The sequence below is a fragment of the Musca autumnalis genome, unplaced genomic scaffold (assembly GCF_047663935.1).
Source record: "Musca autumnalis isolate F117 unplaced genomic scaffold, ASM4766393v1 scaffold_1, whole genome shotgun sequence".
NCBI classification, from domain to species: Eukaryota; Metazoa; Arthropoda; class Insecta; order Diptera; family Muscidae; genus Musca; species Musca autumnalis.
This window is the reverse complement of record NW_027411644.1, coordinates 138,700,249-138,726,122: the sequence shown is the minus strand read 5'-3', so window position 1 is coordinate 138,726,122 and position 25,874 is coordinate 138,700,249. Positions and strand designations below refer to the sequence as shown.

The 25,874-nt window shown below is 36.8% G+C and overlaps 1 protein-coding gene across 18 annotated transcripts in view; it reads right to left on the bottom strand.

Moving 5' to 3' along the window:
- Positions 1-25,874, bottom strand: part of Bili (FERM domain-containing protein 8 Bili) — a 1,367,054-nt gene that overhangs the window by 1,200,039 nt on the left and 141,141 nt on the right. The window contains exons 2-3 of one of the 18 annotated variants that reach the window (XM_073955965.1): positions 16,411-16,818; positions 15,709-16,041 (exon numbers count right to left, since the gene is read on the bottom strand). The exons of 16 other annotated variants lie outside the window; for them this stretch is intronic. The gene's annotated coding sequence lies outside the window, so the exon portion shown is untranslated. Of the gene's footprint in view, positions 1-15,708; positions 16,819-25,874 lie in introns of all 18 variants that reach the window. One more of the 18 variants, XM_073955957.1, reaches the window with a different exon arrangement.

Below are 25,874 nucleotides of genomic sequence, written 5' to 3'. Positions count from 1 at the left end.
TATTCCCGGGAGCAGGGAATTATTTTTCACATCATTATTATTGTAGAACAATTACACTGTGATACAAAAGTGGACAAAATTTTTTTGCAGGATTTCTGATGCACAAATTCGGTTTTGTGGGAGTCCATAGAAGACGAAAATACCTTTGGTTTCTTTGGGTCACTTCAGGTTTTGATTTTATAACGGTAAATGTAGTAAAAAATGGACTTTCTTGGATTTTCAAATTTAAGCGGACATTACTTCTTTTTTCCACAACCGATTTGCACACACTGTTTTTCGTTATAAAGGGGAGAGTAATGCCTTTCGAACAAGCCATAGATTTTTAAAATCGGTTAACAAATGGCTAAATAATAGTGGTTTAAGTGTGACAAAAACGCACTAAAAAACAGTAAAATGTTTTTCCTTGTGCTCTAGGCTGCGCAATGATTCCTAACAGTACAATTATTTACTGTTAGCAAGTAGGAAATTTAGTTGCTTTCCAAAATGGGAAAAACCAACGAAATCGGTTGAAAAATGAATGCGTTATGGCATTTTTTGTGTTTCAACTTTTTGGTTTTTTTCATATTTCCCTTTATAAAAGATGGGTATCTTAGCATGTATGATTCTAATTGTGATTATCCTGCTTAACAATTACGCACAAGGTACCAATGTTTTATAAAGGAAAATATGAAAAAAACCAAAAAGTTGAAACACAAAAAATGCCCTAACGCATTAATTTTTCAACGGATTTTGTTGGTTTTTCCCATATTGGAAAGCCAACTAAATTTCCTTCTTGCTAACTGTAAATAATTGTACTGTTAGGTGTCATTTTCGCAGCCTAGAGCACAAGGAAAAACATTTTACTGTTTTTTAATGCGTTTTTGTCATACTTAAACCACTATTACTTAGCCATTTGTTAACCGATTTTAAAAATCTATTGCTTGTTCGATAGGCATTACTCTCCCCTTTATAATGAAAAACAGTGTGTGCAAATCGGTTGTGGAAAAAAAGGAGTAATGTCCGTTTAAAGTTAAAAATCCAAGAAAGCCCATTTTTCACTACATTTACCGTTATAAAATCAAAACCCGAAGTGACCCAAAGAAACCAAAGGTATTTTCGTCTTCTGTGGATTCCCACAAAACCGAATTTATGCATTAGAACCCCTGCATATTTTCACTGTAGCACTGTGTTATTATTCATATATATCTTAAAGCATGGTGCTGTAACATACCTACACTTATTGTAAATTTGGACAACACATAATAATCTTAAGTATTACTTCTATCTATTGGTGCTCTGTAAAATTATAACGTTTCTAAAAAAAGGCTCAATAAATTAAACCTTAACATTGAATGTTTGTTGTAGGGCATGGTAGAACAAACATGGTATAAGTAAAGAGGTAGATTTAAATGAAAAAAATCTATAGAACCCTTGTTTTTCTTCAATTCCTAAAACTTCAAAATAAAAGCAACAAGTTGGTTTGTTTACAATGTATTTTTTGAGCATTTTATAAAAAACGCGAAAAATGAATGAAGAGTTAAGTTTTCTCCACATAATCGAGTTGTGAATATGATAAACTGATTGTTTCAATGCAAATCTCACCAATTTCTTCCATACAAATGGTCTAAAAACAATTTTAAAAATCATTGAATTCGATTGTTTTTAAAATTGTTTGGCATATTATTCAAACACCACACACACATACACAGTTTGTTTATATTGTTTTGAAGTTTTAGGCATACTCGAATGAAAAAATTTAAATTGACATAAAGCTTTGGCTAACCTTTCTTATTAAACCATGAGAACAAATATAAGGTAAAGTAAATACTACAACAAATACAACTCGAACAACAACCACAAAGGAATTTGTTTTTGTTTGTAACGTTACTGCCAGTTGTATTTGTAAACAAAACAAGGAAATGTCTATAAATTATTGGAATTTAAAAAACTAATAATTTTTCACATTTGGTTGAATATTTTGGAAAACATGAATGAAAATTCGTTACATTTTCAATTTTTATGTTTCCACATCATTCCACTAAATGCATAAATTCTCGCAGAAACTAGAATTCTTGCAGAAAAGTTTGGGGTCCCTGGAAATTCAAAGAAAAAGGAGAAGCTGTTTCAATGTTTTGTTTTAGAAATCAAAGAAGCACATGTTTATAAGGGCTTTATTTTTTTAAATTTTAACAAAATACCTCACATATTAACAAAAGTTGTATCGCCTCTACAAGCGGGGATTTACTGCGCGGCTTATCTTTCGAACTTGGAGGAGGTTACATATCATTGAAGAAGTCTTTCTGGGAAATGGTTTTTTCTGAATGATATATATTTTTCTCAAAAAATATATGTCCCTAATGTACATCGAAATAGAAATAAATGTATAAAATGTCATATGAAATTTGACACTATCGTTACGACCCAGTTCAGTCAGCTGTGTATTGCTGCTACCTTTTCTTATTCTACCATGGTTGTAGGGTATATATGTATGTACGGATGTATTTATATGGTGCCAATTCTATTAGGAAGAAATGTAAAAAAGTGAACTCTCAATTTAAATGAGACCATCAGAAATCTAAATTACCGCTTTTTGCGAAATGGCACCAGAACAAATAGGGAAAAAACTTTGACGTTGATGAAATAACAAACGCACGCACGTTCATAAATATTTCGTCGTTCACAGAACAAAAAGTATGTTTGTCGCACAATATAATCTGCAAATTTTAATGAACAGTAATACAAAATCACTTTAAGCGAATCACATTGATTAAAACTTACCAATTTCCGGTCATGGAAATAGTAGTCGTGATCAGTTGATATAAATGACAGTATGAAACTGATATATAATAAGAAATACCAGTAAAGGCTAAGAATTTTTCTAGTGTTTTTTTTTTTTCTTTTTTTTTTTTGAGACTGTGGACTGCTCATTACGGCAGTAAAACGACGAAATGACAGAGAAAGTTAGTTTTTGTTTCCATAAAGCATCCTATCGGCTGTTAATAGATCTTAGGAGCAAAAGCAATGACCAATAAATATGTTGTGACTACCAACTAGCTGATAAATAGCTTAGTACAAATAAAGAACTGCACATACAGATGGCGTCAGAGTAGTTCAGTATGAGAATGCAGCCGTTGGATGCACATTTGAAATGCTGTAAAGATTTTAGATAAAAAAACGAGATACATTTTTGGCAAGCACCACTCTACATCCCCCCGACCAAAATCAGCCTTCGGGGATGTATCGCATTCACGAAGCTGATATAGCTTGCCAAAAATCAGTCCATCGTTCCGCAACTATTGGCGTATATCTATGGCATGATATGTGCCGTCCAGATTCCCTTTCAGATCCTCCAGTTCATAGTATGAATTCCCTATTTTCTTCCTAATCCGTGCTTTGAGAAAAGTTGGGGCCAATTTGGCATTATATCCCTGCTCAGAACTGCTTTGCTTAAAATTACGCCTGTAGATTTTCTGGCCGACCTGATACGAAACTTCCCGGGATCGTAAGTTATATGTCCTTTCATTTCTAGCGAATTGCTTGGTCGTCAATCCTAAAGATCTTCTTCCGATTATATCTCTCTAGTAATTTTTACTGAAACACACGGATCGATCTTCCAACATCTCTAGCTGTCTGAGGAGGGAATAGGTGGTACCATTCGTGATCATATTTTGTCCAAAGGTATGATAATATGGGCTTGTGCCAATGCCGAAATGCACTGATGACCGCAAGGAACAGCTTATGCTTCTAAGAAGCGTGTCCCAATTCTTCTGGTCTGGATTGATGTAGGATTCGATGGCCGAAAGTACCGATCTATTAACCCTCTCCGACGCGTTGGATTGCGGAGCATGGACGGAGGTATATACATGCTGTATTCCGTAGCGCTTTAGCACTGTGAGCCGTTGTCCGAAACTATGGACTCCGGGACCCCAAAGGTGTGGAAAAGGTCATTTTCCATGTATTGCACTACTACGTCAGCCGTAAACTTTTTTACCGCTTTCAGAAACGGGAATTTCGAGTAGTGATCGAGTACTATGAATATTCCAATGTTTCCTGCTCATGGCCTTGGGTATGGACCTAGGAAGTCAACGTATAGCTCCTGAAAGAATCTACAGGACTCCGATGTTCTACCCATAGGAGGCCTTAAAACCGAGTTCGGGTGCTTAGATGATTTGCATACTTCGCAATTGTTAACATATTCGTTTACATCGACCGCTAAATTAGGCCAGAAGTAGTATTTGCGAATTCTTGATAAGGTATTGTTTATACCACCATTCGACGATAGTGGGTGGTAGTGGGCTTTGTTCAGAACATCAGGTACCAACTCACGGGGTATCCAAAGCTTCCCGACTAGATCGTCATGCATCTGGTCCCCCGAAGCATGTTCGGTGCGACGGTATAAAAAGCCATCAACTATTTTGAGATCTGGCATCTTGTCCAAATTTTTCCCGATTTTTCCCAAAAGTTCTAAATATTCTTTTGATTGAAAGTGAGGGAAATTCAAATCCACGAATAATCCACAATCTGTCGCAATCTCAGATACACCACCCAAAGCAGACAGGTCTTCTCTATTGGCCCTTGAAAGTGCATCAGGGACTATGTTCAGATTACCACGCCTATGTTGAATGCTAAATTTGTATCCCTGCAGTTTTAGAGCCCATCGAGCCAGCCTTGTGCTAAGATCCGTCTGGGACATAAGCCACTTTAATGACGCATGGTCAGTAATTACCGTGTACTCATGTCCTTCGACGTATGGTCTGAATTGTTTAATACTTAGCATTGTTGCCAAGCATTCTTGTTCGGTAACTGAATAATTGCGTTGGGCTTGGTTGAGTTTCCTCGACATAAAGGCGATAGGAACCTCTTCACCCTCCGCATTCTTCTGTACCAATACACTTCCTATTCCTGTTCTGCTAGCGTCACAGTGTATGAAAAACGGCTGTGAAAAGTTCGGGCTGTGCAGAACAGGGGCTGAACTCAAGTGGGACTTTAAAACTTCAAAGGCCTTTTTGGCCTCAACGGTCCATACAAATTTCTTCTTGCCCTGCAACAGATCAGTCATGGGAGTGGTAATTGAAGCATAGTCTCTGATAAACTTCCGGTACCAACCGGTCATCCCCAAGAACCTGCGAATCTGTTTTCCACATTAATTGTGAGACCCGAATCCCGAATTTTCTTCGCCACTAGTTTTAGCACATCGAGATGAAGACTCCGATATGACCAGAAGTTCGTCAAGATAGACGAACACTTCCGCCCTGAGGTCCGGAGGTATCACTCTGTCCATCAGCCGGGACATGGTCTGCGGGGCATTGCATAGCCCGAATGGCATGACCTTGAAGTGATAAAGGGGCCTCCCAGGGACGGTAAATGCCGTCTTCTCTCGGGACTTCTGGTCCAAAGGGATCTGCCAAAAGGCATCCTTCAGATCCAGACTAGTTATGAATTGAGCTTTTGGTAGCCTACTTAAATGCCGTCGATCTGAGGCAAAGGAGAAGCATATCCTACGGTTACCGAGTTAACTTTCCTGCTGTCCTACAGGAGAAGACAACGGGCTATTTGATTATTCGATTACGTCCAAGGATATCATTCTGTTCAGTTCCTCGTAAATCAATCTCTCTATAGCTGGGGACACTGGAAAATGGCGTTGCTTTATCGGCTTAGCAGAGGATATCCGTTCGACCAAGACCTTCTTTGGAATAAGATGGAAACAGACTAATGACTTGGTCGAGACGCTGCCTCTGTATATGGGAAAGGGGAATCTGATCTGAAAGCTCAGATATGGCAGATGTAATTTTACAATTTTCACGACGAAATTCAGATTCAGATTGAATTTTTCCCAAAAATCGATTCCTAGGAAAAGGTGTTTGTCTAAACTGGGTATAACAAAGATTGTTATCGGCATCTTGTCGTCTTTAAACGTGATTGAGGTTTCTACAAAACTCAAAACGCTTTGACCTTTGCCATCGGCCGCACGGACCGTTGACTTTAACCTCTTAAAAGGAGCTTTAGACTCCAAGAACTTCTGAGCTGCGCCAGATCCTATGCAGCTAATAGAGGCCCCAGTGTCAAGGAGCCCTAACATCTTGCTACCGAAAAGCTCAACTTCTGCGTACGGTCTCACGTCAGAAGGAGTATTTAAGATGGAGGAAACCAGCTTACGATTAATATTCTTCACTTTCTTCCAGAACGAATTTATCCGATTAGAAGATCGGGATTTCTTTGAGTCTTTCCCATCAAAAATTCTCTCTCGAGCTGCTGCATATTCCTTCAATCGTACATGCAGAAACTTGAATCGAAGTTGGGTGGATACATCGGAATTGGGGTGTTCATTTGTAAGGATATCATTATTGGTAGTGGCACATTTGGTTGCTTCTACGTGGGCACTATCGGGTAGGTCAGAGTAGGTTGAGTTAGTAGGGGGCCTTTTTAGGACCCTTACTCCAGATTCAGTGATCTGGGTGAAATTCCTGCCCTCCTTAGTGCATTCACTTTCGAGTTTTTTGACTGGCAATTGTTACAATTCGGTTTATACGTGTCGGGAGCCCCACAACCATAACAGAAAATGGTCCGGTCAGAAAGGCAATCCTGATACCGATGACCTTTCTTTTGGCAATTCCAACACACTAAGCTTATAGCCGAGACTTCCTCAACTGGCAAATCCTGACTTTTCACCATGTCCCCCTGTTCAACTTCTAGTTCCGATACTCTTTTTACCGTCGACAGTGGCTTTGTCATTGCAAACCCATGTCTTCGACGCATATCCTGCATAAAGAACTCGCGACGACGGCAAGTATCTCTTAAATACTGCAAGAACTTTATTTCTAAATTAAGCATCTCGTGCTGTATCTCGGGGAGAAGATTTCTACGCAGAATTTCCACCAAGCTACTTTCCGAAAGAGGGATCTGAAGGCGGTCAGTAAGAGATACAACCGATTCGTAGAAGCAGTCGAAGGACTCATTAGGCTTTTGCTTGCGTTCCCTTATCAGTTCTCGTATGTCAATATCGGTCCGTGAGTCCTGGTATTGCTCCCTAAGAGCTTTACACATTTCACCCCACCGGATGGTCCTCACAGATCGGTGGTACCGCCAAAACCAATCATTGGTTTTCCCATCAAACAGGGAGCTGGCATTCCCACATAATAAATCAAAATGTCCATGTAAAGTTTGAGCCGTCAGAGCTTCAACCCTATAAATAAAGTTCTCGACGGACAGTCCGTTCAACCATCCATTAAATTTCACCGTCCAATTGGACATGACTTGAAGAACTTTATCCGGACGCAATTGAAGATTGGAAGACCCATTTGACCCAAATCCAGATGCATTAAAGCCTGAGTTAATATTACCTGAGGACTGTCGGTTAATAACGACATCATTTGGTCTATTGGGAGGCATACTCTCGAACAACTCACTGAAAGGTCGGTTATCAACTTCAGGAGGTGACTGAATTTGATGAGGAGGTCACCAGCTTGCCGAGACGGTGAGGGATTATTGGGCATTAGTCTTGCCATACTGGCTGCAATACTCCTCTCAATCGCTTCGGACATCTGTGACCTAAGGATCGACATTTCGGCAGCCACAGTACTTGTGACTAGCTCCTGCATTCCTTTAGTTGAAGTAGCTTTCGGATTGGCAGTAGGAGCTGAGGTATTATCAAGACTCTGAGTTGCAAGCGGTTGATCTAAAGTTGCGCTTTTGGTTTGTGATCTGGTCTTGTATTGAGACTTGCTCTGAGTCTGAGGAGGCACAATTGATATCTTCTCGTTACAGGAAGGACAATATGGACTAGTTTTAATGCTTATGTCGAGGCAAGATTTATGAAATATATGGTTGCAAGAGGTTCTCTGAAATGCGGTGCCGGGAGCGATTTCCTCATCACACGAATTACAAGTTGGACAAAGACCATCTTCAGAAGGCGCAGACTTTTCATCAGTGTTGGTAGCCATCATAAAATCAAGCAATGGGAGCAACCAAATGAGAGACAAGTAAATTAAATTAATTAAAGATTAGTTGGCAACCCTTCTTGTGATTACACCTGTTTTGCAAAGGGCTCCGTCTTTTGTTTACAAAAATAACATTTTTTAAACGTTGAAAACTATATCGTGCTTCGAATTTGCCTGTCAGTGAGAGACTAACTAAAATAGAACTTGTAAAGTGTGAAGAACTATGCCGGGAAGAAGTCGAAAGAGCATAAATACAATTAAAATATTATGCCAACTATGTAATCTGGAAATGAATGAAGAGGACGACGATAGTGTCGCATGCGATAAATGTAAAAAAGTGATGAACGCGCAATGTACAAAATTGAACAAACGAGAACTAGAAGCAATAATGGACAATGCTAGTTTGCAGTACATATGTTGTTTGTTTAAAGGAGATGACGGAAACTTGATCAAAGAAGAATTAAGATTAATAAGAGATCGACTTGATCAGCTGGCTGATATTAAAGAATCGATAACTTTTTTATCATCTCAATACGACGTTGTTTTAAAATCGATGAATGATAACAAAAAACAGTTGGATATGGTTAAACAAGAAAACAGTGCCTTAAAACAAGAGATTTCTGATTTAAAGTCAACTGTTAGGATTTTAAATAATGAACGAGTAAAGAAGGATTGTATTGTCGTTGGCGATCACAGTGCTGGCAATAAAACAGCCATTGATTTGGTACTCGATTTATCTCAGTCAATGGGGGCAGCTATATCTGCTGATGATATTGACGAAGCATTTTTTATAAACAAACGTGGAAAGCCGAATGAAAACAAGAATATAATCGTCAAATTTGCTCAAAAGAAATCGAAATCAGCCTTCATGAAAGCTAAATCTTCTTTAAAATCTAATGAAGAAACAAAAAACATTTTTATAAATGATTTGTTGTGTTCAGAAACGAACAATTTATACAATTATGCCAAAGCTCTTAAGAAAGTGGGCTACGAGAATGTTTTTCATTATAATGGGAATATTTTTGTAAAGAAGACTGAAAAATCCCGTGCTAAGATTGTAAAATGCGAAAATGATGTGGACAATTTGCTATTGGAGGCCGCAACTCATAGCTCTGTTCCAAGGAAAAGCACACAAAGAACGATTGGTTTGGATAATGACATTATAAGTGATGATGATGAATCGCCTGGGAACAATAAAAAAACCAACAAATAATTTTCTTTCTGTATTTAAACAACTGTTGAATTTTCTTTAATCTTTCCATGAATCAGTATTTTAATAGTTTAGATTTGTATGCAGAATTTGTAAAAAATATCAATGGTAAATTCATTAATAAATTTTTTGAATTAAAATCTCAGCTTGCAAGGTTTCCAGTGCTGCCAGATATTTTAACAATTAATGAAACTTGGTTTAAAGAAGAACATTTGCAATTATATTCTATACCACACTACAACGTTATTCACAATTGCAGAGGTGACTGTTATGGTGGAGTCTCTGTTTATGTTCGTAATTGTTTTAACTTTCGAGTTATTTTTTCTGAATGTGCAGATTTTACGAATATAATTCATATAGAGCTTCTAGATATCAAGGTGCGTGGAAAAATGTTAGAGTTAATATCTTTTTCTAGGTCTCCGAAATGTGGAGTTTCAAGGTTTTTGGATATAATAAATGACAGGTTGTCAAGTTCGACCAATTTGCCATCAGCTGTTTTAGGCGATTCTAATATTGATTTAGTTTCGGGAACACATTCGATGAATTTAATAAATCTTTTTAGTTCATATGATTTTCAGATTTGTCATAATTTGATCACTAGGCCAGAGAGCGGCACAAGTATCGATAACGTGTTTAGTAATATTCATGGGGCATTTTCGGTGGAGTCAGTTGAATGAAAATTGAGTGATCATAATTTAGTATTTTGTAGACTTGATTTTGATAACACGATCAAAGATTTTATCGAAAGTCAAAAGAAATTTTTGAATTATGACAGGGTTCAAAGGATTTTAACTGAAAATATCCCAAGATTAGACGGCACGGACAATCCTTCAGTCATGACATTTAATCTTGTATCTTTGATTAATGATGCTGTTGACTCGAGCATGTCGATTTCAAAAAGTTTAAGACATTATAGACAAGATGTAGCTCCTTGGATAAACAGCAATTTGTGAGCGTTGATAAATGAGAAACGAAGGCTATTACGGATAAGGAGAAGATTTAGGAACGATACAGTTAATAATGATAGGCTAAAAAGAGTTAGTAAAGTTATAAAGAAGGCCCATAGAATTTGTATGCAGAAATATTTTGAAACTAATTTATCTAATTTTGCTGGAGATCCAAGGAGTTGCTGGAGATTTTTAAATAATGTTTTGGGTCGATCTAAAAAAGAAAAAGTGTCTTTGATAAGTTCTGATGGTTTGCCCATAGTTGATGATATGGTAAAATCACAGTTGATCGGTAACTACTTTTTGGAATCTGTTGGTGTGTTGAAGGATGGCTTAGAGCGGAATGGGGATGACAACTGGAATAATTTAAGAACGCTAACTAGATACGGCTCTAGATTTAAATTTAAGAGAGTTACTTGTAATGATATCAAAGACGTTATAGACTGTATGAAAAGATGTAAAAGTCCAGGGGAAGATATCATAACTTCCGAATTTTTATATAGGACATCAACGATTCTGACTCCGTTCTTAACCAATATTTTCAACACCATGATAACAACGTCGATATATCCGGATATACTGAAACTCCATAAGGTTATACCAATACCAAACATTAAAAGCGCAACCTTACCAGAACATTATAGGCCTATTGCCTTACTATCGTCTATTGATAAAATTTTTGAGCGGATTATTCACACATAGTTGTTAAAATATTTGGAGGATGAAGGTATGATATATAAAACGCAATATGCATATGTGAGAGGTGGAGGAACAGATGAGGCTGTTTTGAGAGTGGTGAACCTCATATGCAAAGGTTTAGATGAAGGGTTTTGTGGTGTAGCGGGTATATTTTACGATTTTAGTAAAGCATTTGACTTGGTAGAGCATGTTACGTTGTTGGAAAAAATGGAATATTATGGTATAAGGGGTAAGGAGAATGATTTGCTGAGGAGTTTTTTTAACAGATAGAAGGCAATTTGTGCAAATTGGTGAAGGAAAAAGCTCTACTTCGCCCGTGAAGTGGGGTGTACCTCAGGGTAGTATTTTAGGACGCTCTTGTTTATGTTATATCTTAATGATATCAATAATCTCGGATTGGATGATCAATTGTTATGTTTGCTGATGACATTTCTGTTTTCTATCCATATACACTCCGGTTCATCTGAATAGAACCAACCAATATTTGTCTACAAATACCGTTATATCAGACGAAAGGAGAGGAATTGTAAATTATAATATTGTGGACATGCAGAGTATATTGTAGCTGATATTTTCAATACCTAACATGTTTCACATATGCGTCATAACGGTACTTTTTACTCGCTTTATGAAAAAATGTCAAAATATTAGCATTTTTTAATGGTTCACTAGGATAGAACCACCCTAAGAATTTACACAAATCCTTTGTTAGATGTGGTAAACTTTAACAAAAAACTATTTATAATTATAAATAAATGCCGTGAGTGTTAATTGCTATCAAACATTGTGCAAAAATTTGCATTAGGGTCTTGAAATTTGATGAAAAGCGATGCTTAGAGCTCCAAAAAATATTTTTATGAGGAAATCGGTAGAAACAATTTATAAAGACAAAATTTTATACTGAATTATATTCAAAATTTTCTATACTATAATAAAATTACAAAAAAAGTCACATTTGATAGGTTTATGAGTCCGAAACAGAGGAAATATGGTACCTTTCCAATCCAAAATTTGATATTTTATCTCAGGAAACTGAATGCAAATCGATGGGTTCCACCCAGTTGCGTTGGCTGTGGACATCTACAGGTCAAAAAAATAAAGAAAATTCCACCGCCGAACGCTCCATGTCAACATCAAGGGCTTTGATTTAGAAGATATCGCATGACATGGAAAGCACAGAAACATAGGCGCACTTTTTTGTATAATAACGGATCAGAAATATTTTTTCGGTGCTTATACTATGAGGAAAAGATGTGTGAACATCATAAGCATCAAAATTAAACCCTTTCCTTTTGAAAAAATTAACGGCTGCCTTCCCCTATCGCTAAGCTGTTTCTTCACATCAAATGTCTTAGAACCCATTGAAATTCCAAGGACTTGATGGTGACATGAAGCGTTCGGCGGTGGAATTTTCTTTATGTTTTGGACCTGTAGATGTCCACAGCCAACGAAACTGGGTGGAACCCATCGATTTGCATTCACTTTCCTGGGATAAAATATCAAATTTTGGATTGGAAAGGTAGAAATTTGAGTTATCTTTACCATATTTCCTCTGTTTCGGACTCTTAAACCTATCAAATGTGACTTTTTTGTAATTTCATTGTAGTATAGAAAATTTTAAACATAATTCAGTATAAAATTTTGTCTTTATAATTTGTTTCTACCGATTTCTTCATAAACATATTTTTTGGAGCTCTAAGCATCGATTTTCATCAAATTTCAAGACCCTAATGCAATTTTTTGTACAATATTTGATAGCAATTCACACTCACGGCATTTATTTATAATTATAAATAGTTTTTTGTTAAAGTTTACCACATCTAATAAAGGATTTGTGTAAATTCTTAGGGTGGTTCTATCCTGGTGAACCATTAAAAAATGCTAATATTTTGACATTTTTTCATAAAGCGAGTAAAAAGTACCGTTACGACGCATATGTGAAAAATGTTAGGTATTGAAAATATCGGCTACTATATACTCTACATGTCCACAAAATTATAATTTACAATTCCTTACCTTTCGTCAGATATAACGGCATTTGTAGACAAATAGTGGCTGGTTCTATTCAGATGAACCGGAGTGTAAGCATGAGTCTGTGCTCAAAATTAGGATGGAAAGAGATTCCTCATTAATTTTTGAATACGCTAGGTTGAATGGTCTGGTATTAAATTCTAATAAGACAAAGCTACTTCGCTTTCGCCCGTTTTCTGCATCATTAAACAATGATTTTGGGGTTTTTGTCAATGGAGAATTTATATACGAAGAGCACTGTATAACATATTTGGGTATTCGTCTAAAAAGCAACCTTAAATGGAATGATCATATTGAAAGTATTAAGACGAAAGTGTCCTCTGCCATTGGTATGTTATATAAGTTTAGGAGAAAACTTAATGTTAAAGCAAAGTTAATGATTTATCAAGCTTTAGTTCATAGTCACCTTGAATATTTAGCTGTGGTGTATGCACATAAAATGAGTAGCGAACTAAGATCTCTACAGAGTGCACAGAACAAGGCTTTAAAAAGCGTATTTAATCTGGACATTCGGTATAATACCATTTTGTTGTTCAAAAACTATGCAAAAACCATATTACCAATTCGAGGACTATACAAGAAACAACTAATGATTTATGTTTACAAAGCGGTTCGAGGTATTGGGAATAGATCATTAATTCTACCATTCAACTCGAACAGTTTTAATACTAGGAATTCACCTAATTTAAGAATTGCTAGATGTCGTCTGGAAACCACAAGACAAAGAATGGACTGTTCTGGTAATACTGAATACAACAGCTTGCCTTTGGCTATTCGAAATAGTGCAACTTTGTCAATTTTTAAAGAAAGAATAAAAGAATATCTACTTTCAAACGTTGAAATGCTTCTATAGTTTTTTTTTATCAATTTAAAGATTTTTTAAATATAATATTTCTTAAATGTTACATTTTTATTATTACATTTCTTAATATTTAATTATATTGAAAATTGTACAGTATTTATTTTCTTATATTTATTGTTGCCAACTAGCTCCATTTAGCCATAAGAGGCACGGAGCAAACCTGTTTCTGTTAAAATTTTAATAAATGCTGAAATATATTAAAACAAAAAAAATGAATGAATCCAAGCTAGGTCACAGAAAGTTTCCGAACTGAAACACTAACGCAAAAAGATGCGTTTATCGATGATGAGAAGTAGTTTTAAACAAACTGTTATTCATGTAACAAAACCCGAGTTATTTACTATGTTTCCTTGAACTTTTCGATATTCCCGAAAAGTCACTAGCTAACAAATAAGTCAACCAAAAAAAAAGAAAAAATGTCGACTAATCGAACACATAAAAAAGTCAAAAATTTCCGAACACTCTAACATAGAGGTATTCGCCAAGAGTTAATGTGTACAAAAAATTTAAAAATATTAGAAAACAGTTGAGAAAAAAGGATACCGTAATGATAAGACGGAGTAGCTGAAGGCTGCTGTCGCTGCCGAGATTCTTTCAGCTTCCCCAGAACATAGAAGAAAACACTAAACTGTCATGCACATCGATTATTAAATTAATCAGACTAGCAGTAAATACGTGTCTTCTCTTCTGACAATTAATAATTTAAGTATTTGCAAAAAAATTAATTTATATATTCAAAATAACCCAACAATTATATATAAGTGTTTGATTCCATGACATATAAATGGGGTCACATAAGAAGAGGCCGTAAAAGAAATATTTAAATGAAAAGAAAATTAGGATAACGGACAGGAAGATCAAGACACAAGTTGGTAGGAATATACAACGTGTTCCAAATGTTGCAACATTGTGATTATAGACGTTATTACTTCTGTCATCCATTGAGGTCAGAACCAGCTTACTATACCAGAATCTGCATTCCAAGCAACTTAAGTACAAAAATATCAACATCTTAAGCATGTATTAAGGAGATACTTCCCTAGAAGTCGGAATGAAGAAATAATAACCTAATCCTGATTCAATCATAATCCAGACTCTTGAGAAAATCCCTTAAACGACATATGTGTTTAAGAACGAATAGAATGAAAGAGTAGATAACAAATAGATAGCTTACCAAAGGAAAGTGGAAAGCGTGCTATGGGAGCCGAACAAAGAGGACTATGTCCGGGTGATCTTTATTGTCTTTTAACTGTTGTTGTTCGGCCACACGTTGGGCGCCAAAAATAATAATGTAGCGTATAACGTACTGTGTGTGGAAGGAGATGTTATTAAAGGCAGATTTTGGGAGCTAGAGCACGTCGGTTTCCGGCCTTATAACTCGTCGTAGAGGTAGGGTCGGAGCTCCAATGCCCTTCCTTCGGCTACACTTAATTATTTTATTTTCCGTGCTCATTCGGAAATTTAGGTTGAGAGAGAAGATATAGAGGAATATTTCTTTACGGCTAAATATGATACCGGGACGATTAGGTGTTGGTTCGCCCGTTTTGCCCACCCTTCCTGATCACATGATTAATGCTTCTTTCTAGTATAGATGCTTTCTGGATGTGATACCCTACTTCTTACTGACCTTTTCACTCGACTACATCATGGAATCAAACGTCAAAGCAATTTACTCCATTTGATATAAGACAAATTTATTCATTATTTGTGATAATAGTAACCTTACGAATCTAGAGTTCATATTCTGATTGTAGACACTAGCGTATATTGACTTGGTGATTATTGCTAGTAAAGTACATAAGCATAATGGACTTATAAATTACAGGCATTGTTCAGATGGTAATAATTTAAGTCGATTATCAAAATCTAAATTTAACTTTTCATGAAATATGTCACCCACTCTATTGTATCTGAACGGTAATATCTAATATGAAGATATCGAACGGCAATTTTAACAACGGGTGGAGAACAATATCAAAACAAACGATAGATAATTTGAGAGTGCAACATTTAAATGATTAACATAAACAAAATTTCACTTACTCTGTTTATAATTAACACATTCTCATTTACTCAGTTCATACATGCGTAGTCCCCCGACGAAAGGCCTTTCGAAGAGATCATGCATTGACAAATTAAAGAGAGTGATGCTCCGTTGCTTGCGGTTGTTCTCTCCCGCAACAATGTTGATAAACATTTGCAAATTAGCACCGGCAAAACACTTACAATTTAAACGCTTACGGCTTATAGATAGATTGATCCAACCAAACTTAGTAGAGAACACAACCCAGTATTTTCTCTCTTTTTAATTAATTTGTCTGTATGTCATAGACAGATATGTATATAGCGCACCTTGTGTATCTGGTGTGTGTTTGGCTAGTTTGATGGAATCAATGATTAAAGAAGGAGAAAAATATTGTAATAAAATAAAATCTTTAACAATTAAATCCAACGACAAAATATCGGCAAATGAGTCACAAATTTTGGGTAGCAATCCATATTAGCAATTTTTTCCCTTCCAGTCTAAAATTTTTGTTGGGATTAGTTTAGCTTGCACATACAACCGATTATAATACAATCACTGGGAACACACGATTTTTGTTCACTGACTCACCGATTTTTCCAACTTTGTGACTATTTTGCCGATACTTTTGTCTTATTACACTGACAAATATATATGGGTTATACTTAAAACTCTTATTAAAACCCTTTCCAGGTCACATTCACCACTTTCTTAAAACTCACTTCCCAAAATTTTGTTGGTATTGTTGTCTTCCGAATTTGGCGATGTTCTATTAATACGTGGTTTTAGACGATTTCGCACGGAATTCCACTTTACGCAGTATATAATGAATCTATCCTCCGCAGAACTATTGACAGCCTTTTGTTAAGGTTTCCAAATATTGACTGGTATTCTTCTGAGTTTAATTGATTGTAATTAGATTTCTTTACATACAGTATTTATGCACTCTCGGTATAAAGCATAGGCGACAATTAATGATGACTCTGAAAGCAATCCATGCACAAACCCATGTTCGGTGGTAGAGAAGAACCGGTATTTTTTTATTGCCTTACAATGCTTGTTGGAACATAACAATTGCTTTTGAATGTTTGTTGTAGGGTATGTATGTACGGATGTATATGGTGCCAATTCTATTAGGAAGAAATGTAAAAAAGTGAACTCTCAATTAAAATGAGACCATCAGAAATGAAAATTACCGCTTTTTGCGAAATGGCACCAGAACAAATAGGGAAAAAACTTTGACGTTGATGAAATAACAAACGCACGCATGTTCATAAATATTTCGTCGTTCACAAAACAAAAAGTATGTTTTTTTGTTTTTGCCTTATTAAGGCGAAGGTCATTTTTAGAGTGATATTTGAATTAATTCTCTTTCGAGTTGAGCTATTTAGACCTAATAGGTACATTGAAAAATTAGGAATCCACCGAAGTCCCACTGATGATCGGTCTAACCACCCGTGAAACGTAGCATAGTGGTTGAATGTGTGGGACTTCGGTGGATTCCTAATTTTTCAATGTACCTATTAGGTCTAAATAGCTCAACTCGAAAGAGAATTAATTCAAATATCACTCTAAAAATGACCTTCGCCTTAATAAGGCAAAAACAAAAAAATGATTTCAGCATGAGCCAGGCTGGGATTCGAACCTGGGACCCCAACAACCAAGTGACACGGTTGCAGGCGTCTTAGCGTTCTAAGCCACCATCAACTTGTCATTCCGATGACAAATATTGATGATCAAAATCTTCTGATACAGAAGAACAAATAAAATAAAAGTGGAAAAAAGCTGCCTTAGTATTTGTAATAAAGCATTGAAAAATAGGGTTACCAGCCAAGTCGGACTATAGGAAAGGTTTGGAATTAAATGACTAACATTAAAATAAATAAATAATTCGAATATACAAATTTCGAATGATTTGTGATATAAATGCTAGTCTCCAAGCTTAGCCTTCGTCCACCCACTAAAAACACCATTCAATATGCCTGATGATCGGTCTAACCACCCGTGAAACGTAGCATAGTGGTTGAATGTGTGGGACTTCGGTGGATTCCTAATTTTTCAATGTACCTATTAGGTCTAAATAGCTCAACTCGAAAGAGAATTAATTCAAATATCACTCTAAAAATGACCTTCGCCTTAATAAGGCAAAAACAAAAAAATGATTTCAGCATGAGCCAGGCTGGGATTCGAACCTGGGACCCCAACAACCAAGTGACACGGTTGCAGGCGTCTTAGCGTTCTAAGCCACCATCAACTTGTCATTCCGATGACAAATATTGATGATCAAAATCTTCTGATACAGAAGAACAAATAAAATAAAGGTGGAAAAAAGCTGCCTTAGTATTTGTAATAAAGCATTGAAAAATAGGGTTACCAGCCAAGTCGGACTATAGGAAAGGTTTGGAATTAAATGACTAACATTAAAATAAATAAATAATTCGAATATACAAATTTCGAATGATTTGTGATATAAATGCTAGTCTCCAAGCTTAGCCTTCGTCCACCCACTAAAAAACACCATTCAATATGCCTGATGATCGGTCTAACCACCCGTGAAACGTAGCATAGTGGTTGAATGTGTGGGACTTCGGTGGATTCCTAATTTTTCAATGTACCTATTAGGTCTAAATAGCTCAACTCGAAAGAGAATTAATTCAAATATCACTCTAAAATGACCTTCGCCTTAATAAGGCAAAAACAAAAAAATGATTTCAGCATGAGCCAGGCTGGGATTCGAACCTGGGACCCCAACAACCAAGTGACACGGTTGCAGGCGTCTTAGCGTTCTAAGCCACCATCAACTTGTCATTCCGATGACAAATATTGATGATCAAAATCTTCTGATACAGAAGAACAAATAAAATAAAGGTGGAAAAAAGCTGCCTTAGTATTTGTAATAAAGCATTGAAAAATAGGGTTACCAGCCAAGTCGGACTATAGGAAAGGTTTGGAATTAAATGACTAACATTAAAATAAATAAATAATTCGAATATACAAATTTCAAATGATTTGTGATATAAATGCTAGTCTCCAAGCTTAGCCTTCGTCCACCCACTAAAAAACACCATTCAATATGCCTGATGATCGGTCTAACCACCCGTGAAACGTAGCATAGTGGTTGAATGTGTGGGACTTCGGTGGATTCCTAATTTTTCAATGTACCTATTAGGTCTAAATAGCTCAACTCGAAAGAGAATTAATTCAAAAAGTATGTTTGTCGCACAAAATAATCTGCAAATTTTAATGAACAGTAATACAAAATCACCTTAAGCGAATCACATTGATTAAAACGTACCAATTTCCGATCATGGAAATAGTAATCGTGATCAGTTGATATAAATGACAGTATGAAACTGATATATAACAAGAAATACCAGTAAAGGCTAAGAATTTTTCTAGTGTTTTTTTTTAAGGCTGTGAACTGTTCTCTACGGCAGTAAAACGACGAAATGACCGAGAAATTTGGTTTTTGCTTCCATAAAGCATCCTATCGGCTGTTAATAGATCTTAGGAGCAAAAGCAATGACCAATAAATATGTTGTGACTACCAACTACCAAATTTTGTTTCGATCTGACAACTCCTTCATATAGAAACAGGTGTTCAAAAAAGACGCATCCGCAATTTTTTTACAATGGAAAAATTAGAAATGCGTGCTGCCATTAAATATTTACATAAAAAAGGTTTATCGGGACAAGAAATTCATAATGATATGGTGAATGTGTTAGGTGAAAGTGCTCCTTCATATGCAACAGTAAAAAATTGGGTTGCTGAATTTAAACGTGGTCGTACAAGCATTGAAGATGAACCACGTAGTGGACGTCCGGAAACAGCAACAACAACAGAAATTGTAGCCAAAGTGCATGATATGGTATTAAATGATCGACGAATAAAAGTGCGTGAAATTGCTAATATCATGGACATCTCAAATGATCGAGTCCATTTAATTTGGCATGAATAACTACAGATGAAAAAGCTTTCTGCAAGATGGGTGGCGCATTTGTTAACAGTCGATCAAAAACGCATAAGAATGAACATTTCTCAAGCTTGTTTGGATCGTTTTAAGCGAAATAAAATGGATTTTAAGCGTCGTTTCATAACTGTTGATGAGACATGGATCCACTACTATACTCCAGAGACAAAAGAACAATCCAAACAATGGACTGAAGCTGGAGGAAGTGCCCCAAAGAAGGCAAAAACAATTCAATCGGCTGTTAAGGTTATGGCAACGGTTTTTTGGGACTTCAAAGGAATTTTATTGATTGACTATCTGCGAAAGGGTAAAACAATAAATTCAGAGTACTATTGCAACCTCTTGGATCTATTAAATGTACAAATTCGAGAAAAACGTCCTGGCTTACCACACAAAAAAATAATTTTTCATCAAGACAACGCACCAGCGCACAAGAGTGTTTTAACAATGGCTAAAATCAACGAATTAAAGTACGAGTTGCTTGACCACCCACCTTATTCTCCTTATTTAGCTCCCAGTGACTTTTACTTGTTCCCAAATCTAAAAAAATCCTTGCTGGCAAGCGTTTAACCTCAAATGAAGTTGCAATTACAGTTGTAAACCACTATTTTGAAGACCTGGGGAAAACTATTTTAATCAAGGGATAGAATTGCTAGAAAAGCGTTGGACTAAGTGTATTGAAGTTTCAGGAGATTATATTGAAAAATAAAAATATTTTTGAAAAACTAACTATTCTCTTTCATTGATAGGCTAAGAAGTTTCCGAAACGCCCTCGTATGTTTGGGACATACATATGTTAGAGCGATTTTTTACCTCTGTGTATAAATATAAAAATCAGACTATTCAAATGAGCCGGGGTATGTGTATTACAAATACGTATGTATATAATGTGTTACTTAATCTTGTTTTATGTTCTTAACACGTAAACAGTAATAAATGAAAGTTAACGTTGTCAAACATGCATTATCATATAAAACTCCCTTCAAGTAATTATATAACCTCATATATCGAAAGGTTAAAACTGTAGGATGTGGCTCATTTCCATTAAAGACAACTATCTACCTGTACCCCTTCCCAGGGCTTGGTTGACTTAGGCCTGCTTTCAAATTCTTTATTAGGCGCTTGATTTTGAATTTTACATATTTCACATTCAGAGGCTATTTTTTCTATATCAGCGTCAATGTTATTCCACCAAACATATTTTCGAGCAAGCTGTTTCATTTTAATGATACCCCAATGTCCATCATGTAACAATTTTGAGGTTTTTTCCGCAACGATTCTGGTATGATGACGGATATTGTCTGTTTCTAAACAAAGCAGATTATTGTGAATTGTTATATTATTGCGTCGGTTAAATAAAGGCTTAAGGTCGGCTTGTTGAGGGCTTAATTGGTTTGCCAACCGTTTTTTACAAAATTGTAGACTGTCCGCAATTTTGTGTCAGCTTTGGAGTATTTTACAATATCGTCCTTTATTGGAAAATCGTCGAAAGATATGTAGAAACATGTTTCTTCTTCAGAACCAAAATTTGTATCTGAACCAATTGGAAGGCGTGATAAGGCATCTGCGTTGCCATGATCAGATTTTTACGATAGCGAATCTCGAATTGAGCGTTACTGCCCAGCGTTGAATACGATGTGCTGTCATCGTTGGCAAATGTTTGTTTGAACCAAACAATCTAACAAGGGGTTTATGGTCAGTTAATAAAATAAATTTACGACCATACAATAATTGATGAAAGCGTTTTACCCCGAAAACAATTGACAAACCTTCTTTCTCAATTTGGCTGTAGTTTTCTTGGTGTCTGTCCAAAGTTTTGGAAGCAAAAGCAATTGGTCTTTCTGAACCGTCTGGGTAGATATGAGAAATAACAGCTCCTATACCGTATAGTGATGCGTCGGAACCTAAAACTATTGGCAAGTTTTCTTGAAAATGAGCGAGCTGCGTAGCGTTGACTATATGTGATTTTAATTCTTCAAACTATTGTTGTTGCTTTTTTCCCCAACGGAAAGAAACGTTCTTCCTACGTACCATGTTGATTAGTGATGCAATTTTTGAAAAGTTTGGAACAAAGTTGTGGTAATAATTTACTTTGCCCATGAATGCCTCAAGTTCCTTTATATTTTTAGGAGGTTTTAAATTTTTAACGGCGAGAACTCCTGATTCGTCCGGCAATATACCATTAGAGCTGATTTGACGGCCTAAATAGGTTATTTTGTTTTTCAAAAAATCGCATTTTCCTTTTTACAATGTGTACCATTGGCTAGTAAAATTGAAAATACCTGTTCGAGGCGCTGGAAATGTTGTTCCACAGTTGGTGCTGATATGATAATATCGTCCAGATAATTTGCACAACTTTCTTTACCGTGCAGCAGCTGTTCGATATGTTTTTGAAAGATTGCTGGTGCACTCGCGATTCCGTATGGTAACCGTTGATATTGGAAGAAAGCGGTGTATTAATTACCATTATTTCTTTTGACGAATCGTCCAACTCTATCTGGAGGTACGCATCTTTAAGATAAATTTGCCAACCGTTTTTTACAAAATTGTAGACTGTCCGCAATTTTGTGTCAGCTTTGGAGTATTTTACAATAACGTCCTTTATTGGAAAATCGTCGAAAGATATGTAGAAACATGTTTCTTCTTCAGAACCAAAATTTGTATCTGAACCAATTGGAAGGCGTGATAAGGCATCTGCGTTGCCATGATCAGATGTTTTACGATAGCGAATCTCGAATTGATAAGCCATGAGCGTTACTGCCCAGCATTGAATACGATGTGCTGTCATCGTTGGCAAATGTTTGTTTGAACCAAACAATCTAACAAGGGGTTTATGGTCAGTTAATAAAATAAATTTACGACCATACAATAATTGATGAAAGCGTTTTACCCCGAAAACAATTGACAAACCTTCTTTCTCAATTTGGCTGTAGTTTTCTTGGTGTCTGTCCAAAGTTTTGGAAGCAAAAGCAATTGGTATTTCTGAACCGTCTGGGTAGATATGAGAAATAACAGCTCCTATACCGTATGGTGATGCGTCGGAACCTAAAACTATTGGCAAGTTTTCTTGAAAATGAGCGAGCTGCGTAGCGTTGACTATATGTGATTTTAATTCTTCAAACTATTGTTGTTGCTTTTTTCCCCAACGGAAAGAAACGTTCTTCCTACGTACCAAGTTGATTAGTGATGCAATTTTTGAAAAGTTTGGAACAAAGTTGTGGTAATAATTTACTTTGCCCATGAATGCCTCAAGTTCCTTTATATTTTTAGGAGGTTTTAAATTTTTAACGGCGAGAACTCCTTATTCGTCCGGCAATATACCATTAGAGCTGATTTTACGGCCTAAATAGGTTATTTTGTTTTTCAAAAAATCGCATTTTCCTTTTTACAATGTGTACCATTGGCTAGTAAAATTGAAAATACCTGTTCGAGGCGCTGGAAATGTTGTTCCACAGTTGGTGCTGATATGATAATATCGTCCAGATAATTTGCACAACCTTCTTTACCGTGCAGCAGCTGTTCGATATGTTTTTGAAAGATTGCTGGTGCACTCGCGATTCCGTATGGTAACCGTTGATATTGGAAGAAAGCGGTGTATTAATTACCATTATTTCTTTTGACGAATCGTCCAACTCTATCTGGAGGTACGCATCTTTAAGATAAATTTTTGAAAAGTGTTTCTCGTCACGAATAGTATAAAATAAACTTTCCCGGGTTGGCAGAGGGTATTGTTCAGCAACAGCAACCTTGAAATCACCACATACACGAATTGAGTTACAGTATAGTCTCGATAATCCGGACACTCGTTAATCCGGACAACGCGGTAATCCGGACACTAGATTTTTTTACATTGTAGACTCGGTAATCCGGACATCTCATATTTTTCGTACCTCGACAATCCGGACATTAATATTTTTTTCCTATCTTGAGCATTAGATTTTAATTTATTTCATTGACGTTTCTGTTCTTAGCAAAAGCAATTGGTGTATAAATAAGAAAAATTAAGTTTTTCAAGGTTTTCTGGTCTTTCTGGCTAGCCGCTGTTCACTCAGTTATTCAGTCAATATGGAATTAACTACATATTTTAATCTGTGGAATAATTTTTTTACCCTTCAAGCAACGAAACCTTACTATGATAAGCAGAAGTATTTTAAGCTTTGTGCTGGGTGGTCCAGTTCGATGTTGGGTGTTCCTTTCCTGTAAAGGAATTAGTTCATTAGGCCTCCAATTAGTGAGAAAGTCCCTTTGAACTGTGTAATGAGTTCCACTGATATTTTATCTAGAAATGTTTAACATAGGTTAGGTTAGGTTAAAGGACGCGTAGCTGTCATATTGGACAGCCACTTCACTCGGAGACCTTATGGTCCATTGTGTTCATCCTGTAGGGGGAGGGGGTTTGAAAGAGAAGAAATGTATGGAAAAGAAGAAAGACGTCAAGGAAAGAATTATACAAGATAATGAAATAAAAAGAGTAATTTGGTAGAGAAGTCGTTGAAAAGGATGTTTTAGACATAGGGGCGAGAGAGGAGAGTTTGCCATGCTAAGGCGCATTGGTTGGTTCTCGTTGAAGCCATTTTAGGCCTTTGGCCAAAAGAAGCAGTTTCGTCGGCTCGACTTGACAGAACGTTGTCAGAGATGTTGTGGTGTGTTCACCCACCGTTCGAAGTCTCCTGGTCATGAGCACTGGACAACGACATAATAAGTGCTCAATCGTCTCCGTCTCTTCCTCATCTTCGCATAGTCTGCAGTAGTCGGTAGTGTCTCTATCCCATCTGCAGGTTAGGGATCTTATCCTGCAGTGTCCTGTGATTGTTCCAACCATTAATTTTAGATCGGATTTCTTCATGGAGAGAAGGGATATAGTTCTTTGTTGAGATAGGTTGGGCCAGATTGCCTTTGATACCTTGCAACCAGGTTCATTGTTCCAAATCTGACCAGCCTTGTCCCGGTAAACTTGTTCTAGCTGCCGCATGAAATGACACAAGGGTGGCTTGATGGAGTTGTCGATTACAATGTCGGTTGACTCCGATCCGCTACGTGCCAGCTCATCCGCTATCTCATTGCCTTCGATATTGCAGTGACCCGGGACCCAGCATAAGGTAACGATTGATTTTAGGTCTTCCAGAGCTTTCCTGCAGTCCAAGACCGCAGCAGACTTGATTGAGTGGGACTTGAGTGATTTAAGGGCCGCCTGACTATCCACGTAGATAGTCACCGGTCCAATTATGTCCCCTTTTTTATTGCTTATCAACTCTGCTGCTTTCTTAACTGCAAAGATTTCGGCCTGGAATACACTAGAATGTTCGTTCAACCTATATGAGAGCCGTAAATTGAGGTCATCGCTGTAGACGCCTGCACCTGTTCCCATTTCCATCTTGGAGCCGTCGGTATAAATCTCTATACCGAGTAGAGGTGGGGAATTGTGAGTCCAGGCCTCCCTGTGGGGTATTCGTACATCAATCTCATCGAAGTGTAACTGTGGTGATATGTAATCACTGATTACCTCCGATCCCAGTTGGAATCCGGATCGTCGTAAGATAGAGGCATAACCGTAATCAGTATTGTGCCATGAGTTTGTCTCTTTGAGACGGAGAGCACTCTTGGCTGCCAGCTCTTGTACTACTAGATTCAACGGATGAAGATCTAGTAGGACGTTGAGTGCTGCCAGTGGAGTGCTTTTCATAGCACCAGTAATTAACAGTGATGCCGCTCTTTGGACTGTGTTTAACTTGTGAAGAAGCGTCGTCTTGTTTAAAGCATTCCACCATACCAGAGAACCATAGGTGAGGATTGGGCGAACTATGGTCGTAAAAATCCAATGGATGACCTGTGGTTTCAGTCCCCAGCTCTTACCTATGGAGTTCTTGCAAGAATAGAGTGCTATTAGCCCTCTCTTGGCACGTTCCTCGACATTCCTTTTCCATGTTAATTGATGGTCCAGGATGATGCCGAGGTACTTGGCTTCAAGAGACAGCTCCAGAACAACCCCATCAAGCATTGGTAGTGTGAATGGTTTTACTTTCCTCTTTTTGGTAAACAGGACCAGCTCAGTCTTAGACGGATTCACCCCAAGTCCATTGTTGTGCGCCCATCTTGATAATTTGACTAGAGCTCCTTGCATGAGTTCCGATAATGTTTGTGGGAATTTACCGCTGATCATAATGACCACGTCGTCGGCATAAGCAATAGTTTTTATTCGTAGTCTATCATATTCC